Below are 6,993 nucleotides of genomic sequence, written 5' to 3'. Positions count from 1 at the left end.
ATTCAATTTGACTTATGAAATTTCAGTTTCTGATAATTCTCTTCTGCAAATTTACTTTCTACAACTTTACATTTGAATTTGCTGTGATCTGAATTTACTTTTCATGCACTTTAAATCTTCTACAATTGTTCTGAGTTCTGATTTACTGCTTTCTTTAATTTACCTGCACCCAATTCCCTTTTACATTTGCTGTAATTTACATTTCTTGCTCTTTAAGATTATGTCAATTTACTTTATGCAATTTAAATTCCCTGCAATTTACTTTCTGTTGATCAATTCTCACTCAATTCACCACTGTCTGCTTGACAAAACTGATCACCTCACTAAAGTTGCTTCATCCATCAATCCCTGTGGGATCGACCTCACTTTTTATGAGTTTTACTACTTGATGCGACCCGGTACACTTGCCGGTGAGTTTGTGTGGAATCATTTTTCCCTCATCAGCAGGTGTGATAATAGAAAGCGATCAGGGAACCCAAATGAAACTCTCACTAAAATTCGAATTCCCTGCTTCAAATAATCAAGCTGAATATGAGGCATTACTGGCTAGTTTGAGGCTGGCTAAGGAGGTAGGAGTTCAAAATCTCACCATCTTCAGTTATTCGCAAGTAGTTACCTCACAAAAAGAAGGGAGCTACCAAGCTAAAGACCCTACCATGAAGAAATATCTCGACAAAACTAGAGAACAGTTCAGACAGATCGGGAAATATGAGGTCCAACATATACCTCGAGAACAGAATGCTCGGGCAGATGCACTATCAAAACTAGCTATCACTAAACCTGGGGGAAATAACAGAAGCCTCATCCAGGAAACATTGCAAAACCCATCAGTCATAGAGGAAGAAAAGGTCCTAACCATATCTGGTCAGGATCAAGGGTGGATGACCCCCATTATCAACTACCTCAAGACAAAGACACTCCCCACAGATAAGAAGGAGGCAAAGAGGTTGATACGAGAAGCACAATACTACACTATGGTGGGCGACATTTTATATAGGAGAGGAATCTCAACACCCCTCCTAAAATGCGTACCGACTTCCAATACAAGGAAAGTTCTGGAAGAGGTACACAGTGGCACGTGTGGCAACCACTTGGGGGCACGAGCTCTTTCCAAAAAGGTACTCCGAGCTGGATTCTTCTGGCCAACCTTACACAAAGAAGCAATAGAGTTCGTCAACACATGCCCACCATGTCAGAAGCATGCTAACTTCCACATCGCTCCACCAGAAGAGCTCATCAGTGAAACGTCACCCTGGCCGTTCACAAAATGGGGGCTAGACCTCCTCGGACCCTTTCCCCAAGGATCGGGACAAGTCAAGTTCCTCATTGTAGGGGTAGACTATTTCACAAAATGGATTGAGGCAAAGCCCCTAGCCAATGCCACCGCTCAAAGAAGTCAGAAATATCTATATAGGAACATTATTACAAGGTTTGGGGTCCCTTACTCCATCACTACAGATAATGGCACACAATTTACTGATACAGGTTTCAGGAACATGGTAGTTGACTTGAAAATAAAGCACCAATTCACATCCGTAGATCACCCACAAGCTAACGGACAGGCAGAAGCTGCCAATAAAGTCATACTAGCAGGGCTAAAACAGAGACTACAAGGTGCAAAGGAAGCTCGGGCCGAAGAGCTCCCACAAGTCCTATGGGCATATCGGACAACTCCGCACTCTGCCACAGGAGAATCACCCTTCTGGCTTGCTTACGGAATGAAGGCAATGATCCTAGTGGAGATAGAGGATGGATCTACCAGAATGATCATCTATAATAAAGAGACCAACTCCCAAAATCAAAGGGAAGAGCTCGACCTACTTCCAAAAATCCGAGAAAGAGCTCGGATTAGAGAGGAAGCATTAAAGTGTCGAATGACTTCAAGGTCGATCAGGAGAATGGAATCTAGCAACTAACTGGAAAAGACCTTACCGAGTTGTAGAGGTACTTGGAAAAGGCTATTACAAGGGGTCTGACCTTGAGGGACGAGAGCTACCAAGGTCATGGCATGCCTGTAACCTAAGAAGGTACTATAGTTAGAAATTAATAAAGATCTTAGGTCAAGGTGCACTCTTTTTCCAAAAAAGGTTTTTTAATGAGGCGCCTAGCCAAGATCTACAAAATTGCCCGATTTAGAAGGGTAAGCACTCATATGTATACATTCCTCTCTATATATTTTCTACTTGAATAAAGTTTTTCAGATTCCCTAAAAAGTTTCCTATCAAGACACATTAATCTGAGCGCAAAAATTCATCGCCCGATTACGACAAGGTTGATAAACCATTATTTTATGATTTATATTGTGTTTAATTGTGTGGTTTTATCAAGTCTTTACCCACTTATTCATATGATTTGCATGTATTTACAATTCCTTTCCAAAATTATTCAATGGTTTAAAACTTGCTTCCTAGAGATCTTTTAATTATGTATTTTTAATCTCCCTTATGCCATTCGATGCCTTGATATGTGTGTTAAGTGTTTCTGGCTTCATAGAGCAAGAATGGCTTAGAGAATGGAGAGGAAGCTTGCAAAAATCCAAGGAATACAAGAAACTAAGGAGATGACAAGCGAACATTGACGCGAGCGCATGGCCCACGCGAGCGCACGAAATGGAGAAATCGCAGTGACGCGAACATGTGGACGACGCGAACGCGTGACAAGGAAAATTGCTGAATGACGCGAACGCGTGGACGACGCGTACGCGTGACATGCGCGATCTGCAGAAATTACAGAATACACTGGAGACAATTGCAGGCCGCGTTGTAACCTAATTTTTGGCCCAGAAACACAGAATAAAGCGAGGGAACATGCAGAAACTCCGGGGGGCATCCACACATAATCAGATTCATCACATTAGGATTACTTCAGTTTTAGATCTAAATTTTTAGATTGGAATTACATTGATAGTTTATGCTTTTGCTTGGATTTTTTGGATGCTGAGAGTCATTACCTCCGTTGAAGACATTACTTTAGTTTGTTTCCTTATTCCCTTATTTTTAATTAGTCACTCATTGACTCTGTTCAGATAATTATGTTGCGTCTTGAATTTATTAATATATAGAGTTATTTTTATTTTAATTAATTTTAATCCTCTATTTCATTTTATTTAATTATGTCTTCTCATATTTTATGATTATTAATTTCATGTCAATGGAGTAGAATTTCCACTTGACAAAGGGGTTGATTAAAAGGAGATACTTGAGTTGGAATGCTCAAGTGCTTGGTTGAATGGGACGTTGTTAGCTAATTCCATACCTACTAACACTAGACCTCCCCAAAGGAGAGGACTAGGATTTGAGGGTAAGAGTTTGTTTAATCACCATACTTTTCCTTATTTAGTAAGGGGTAACCGAGTGAGAACAACAATCTTTTCACACTACACTACACTTGAAAAGATTTCAACAAGGATAGAAATTCCATTTAATTATTCCCCCAGTCAAGGCCTTTTATTTAGAATACCAATAATCATTCTCAGTTTATTTTTATTGTTTTAATCTTTAATCATTTTAATTACTAATTATCAAAACTCAATTTTTCTGAAAACACCTAGTTAATAAAATAGCACTCTTTCCTGCAACTCGTTGGGAGACGACCTGGGACTTATACTCCCAGTATCTTTATTTCTAAAATTTGTGACAACCCTTTATAAATTCGTGAGGCAGATCTTAGCCGGTTAAGAGCTATACGTCAACGTTGTTCTCTTAATTGAAATCTCTTAATTGGTTAACTTCTGCCACGCATCAAAGGTCGGCAAGGTAAAAACCAAATTCATCGCCCGATTACGATAAGGTCGGCAAGGTGAAAACCAAATTCATCGCCCGATTACAACAAGGTCAGCAATGTGAAAGCAATATAAACAGATTAATGCAAGAAGTTATAAAAAGTAATCCATAAAAAGCGGCCTGACGAGGTCTGACTAAAAATGGACTACTAAAAATAACTTAGCTTGGACCGACAAGAGAAGTCGGACCAACGAAAACTACAGCTTGGACCGACAAGAGAAGTCGGACCAATGAAAGCTACAGCTTAGACCGACAAGAGAAGTCGGACCAACAAAAGCTACAGCTCGGACCGACAAGAGAAGTCAGACCAACGAAAAGCGTGCGCTAAAAGGGACATAGCTTTGCCCAAAAAGTCATGGCTCCACGACAAGGCTATCAAAATTGTTCAGACTAACTAAAAAAGGTTATATCATAACACTAAAAAGTTGTCAGACAAGTTAGCCCCAAGGGTCATCTCGCCCAAACAGAAGACAGACAAAACAAGATCTGATCAAAAAGAAGTCAGACAGTAGAGTACCAACACTTTACAAAGATCTACAAAAGTTGCAAAGGTATGAACAGTATATCAGTGAAATATAATCATCAAAATAAAAAAATTTAAAGACTCAAAAGGCTACCCAAGAGGCAGTCTCAAGAGTTTAAAAGTGTTTTGTTTTCAAAATAAAGTTACATAGAAGCAACTGAAAGTCAAGAGAAGTCTACCATATCAAAAGTTACAAAAAACAGAGTTTAAAAAGCCCACAAATCGGGCTGTACAGATAAAACAAAGAAATCATAAGGGGTCCAAAGTTTCCCCAGTAGTGGCATCCGTGGCTGAAGGAGGAGGAATGATCTTCATGGGGGTGGCGCCCACAGTCCCATCCTCCCGATTAAGAATTTGACAATCAGGATCAGGTTCGGGATGGTTGACCTCAGCAGAAGGAGGAGGCCCGTCATCCTAATCATCCAGGGTAGGCACTATCCTGCCATCCTCTACCATATTGTCCAAGCTGAAGAGAGTCAGGTCGAGTTCAGGAGCTAGAACTTGGACCTGTGCCTTTAAATTGTCATAAGCACCTGTCACAGCATCTACCAGATGACCCTAGAGATCGGCATAATCCGCATGGGCAGAAGCAAGTCTCTCCTTCAACTCCAACAGCTCGGCCTAAGTACGGGTATAACTTTCCTTGTGTTTCTTCGCCATCTCCTCCGCCAAGTTTGCAGCCGCCTCAGCCCTGGTAGCTCGGCACTTTTCCTTCTCCAAATCCAACTCCAGCTTAATTACCCTGGCATCAAGCTCATCCTTCACCCCCTTTATTCTATCGAAATCCAATTTAGCATCCTCCAGAAAAGCCTTAATCACATGGACGGGGGAACCCTAAACAGTACGGAATAGGGTTGCACCCGTATGGGCCATCCGAATACTGTTACTGGTAGTGAAATTCAAGTGATGAAGGATGGACACATCATCCATGGGAAGTCAACCATAAGGAGCAATTTGATTATCAACAAACCCCACGGCCTCAAAATCAGGGGCATCCAAGTCATAAGGGTCCACAGTATTCTATTTTTTAGGAGGAGGACTAGCAGTAGGAGAAGAAGCAGCACCAGAGGTTGATTGGAGATGAGCAGAAGGAATCACACGAACCTGAGGAGTCGGGATGATTTTCCTCGGTCCAGAAGTACCCAAGGTCGGCTTCCTCGGAGGAACTTGAGTAGATTGATGAATCCATCTTTTACGATATATTTTGGTTTGATTTTAGTGGATTCCATCACATAAACTCACATTTATTCACCTAAATAGCATGCTTTTGAGATTTCTCCTAAATTGTGCTTGAAAGTGAAAACATGCTCTTTTGTGCTTAATTTAGTCAATTTTATTCACTTTAATCCCATTTGGTACCTTGATGTATTTGTTAAGTAATTTTCAGGTTTCCAAGGCAGGTATGGGTTGAAGAAGTGAGGAAAAGAGCATGCAAAAGGGAAGAATTCAAGAAATGAAGGATTTGGAAAGCTACCAACCCTGACCTCTCTATACTAAATTAGTCATAACTTGAGCTACAGAGGTCCAAATGAGGCGATTCTAGCAGCATTGGAAAGCTAACGTCCAGGGATTCAAAATGATATGCAATTTGCTATAGTGGACATAAGTTTAAGTTTGCGTACGCACAAGTCAGGATTTAGCATGTGTGTAGACGCACATCTGTGCGTCCGCACAGGTCCCTGCACGTGACCTCATTAATTGCAACTCCTTGGGAGCGATTTTTGGGCTCCTAAAACCCAATCCAACTCATTTTTTGAAGCTATTTAAGGCTAAATTGAAGAAGGATGAAAGGGGCAATTAGGTTTAGTTTTTATTATGTTTTCCCTTAGTTTCTAGAAAGAGAAGTTCCCCCCTCTCTCTAGAATTAGGTTAGGTTTAGTTTAATTTCCTTTAATTTCTGTCTTTAATTCATGTTTTAATGTAGTTTCATTTATATTTATTTACTTTATTATCTTACTTCTCTTAGTTCTTCTTCTTAATTTCTCTTTTATGTCACTTTTCATGTTATGAATACTCTTTGTCAATTTTAATTTCATTTAATGCAATTTATGTTTTATGTTCATTTATTGCTTTCTTTGGTTGTTATTGCTATTTTCTTACTTTGGTAGTTTTAGAATTTATTTTAATGTATTTTAATATTATTTTATTCTCATGCACACCAAGTGTTTGATAAAATGCTTGGCTTAGTTTTCACTTAGTTTTTCTACACTCTTGGCTTAGAATTGTTGACTTTGGTGATCCTTGAGTCATTAATGTCCATTCTTGTTTGATATATTAGAGTAGTTAGTTGATTTGATCTCCCTTGACTCTATGTGACCCCTTAGTGTTGACATAGGACTTAGGGATTGAAATCAACTATGCCTATTTGACTTATCTTCGATCTAAGGTTGACTAAGTAGGATTAACTTTTCATAATCATCATGTGTTTGTGGTCAATGGCTAGGATAGGTAGCCTTAGCTCTCAATGACTTGCCAAGAGGTTTTCTTGCATTTTAAATTTTCTTTTCTTGCATTTTATTGCTTTGACTTTTATTGCTTTGACTCTTAATTCCTTGCATGTTTATTTAATTGCTTTGATGTTTAATTTCTTGCATGTTTAGTTTTCACACTCTTGGTTGAGAAATTGGGTGTTTGGGTGGAATTGGGTTGTGGATGTCCATTCCGCATTGTGTGAGAATAGTTAGTTGG

This window comes from Arachis hypogaea, chromosome 18 (assembly GCF_003086295.3).
Source record: "Arachis hypogaea cultivar Tifrunner chromosome 18, arahy.Tifrunner.gnm2.J5K5, whole genome shotgun sequence".
Lineage (NCBI taxonomy): Eukaryota > Viridiplantae > Streptophyta > Magnoliopsida > Fabales > Fabaceae > Arachis > Arachis hypogaea.
The sequence above is the reverse complement of the archived record's forward strand: the minus strand, read 5'-3'. Positions refer to the sequence as shown.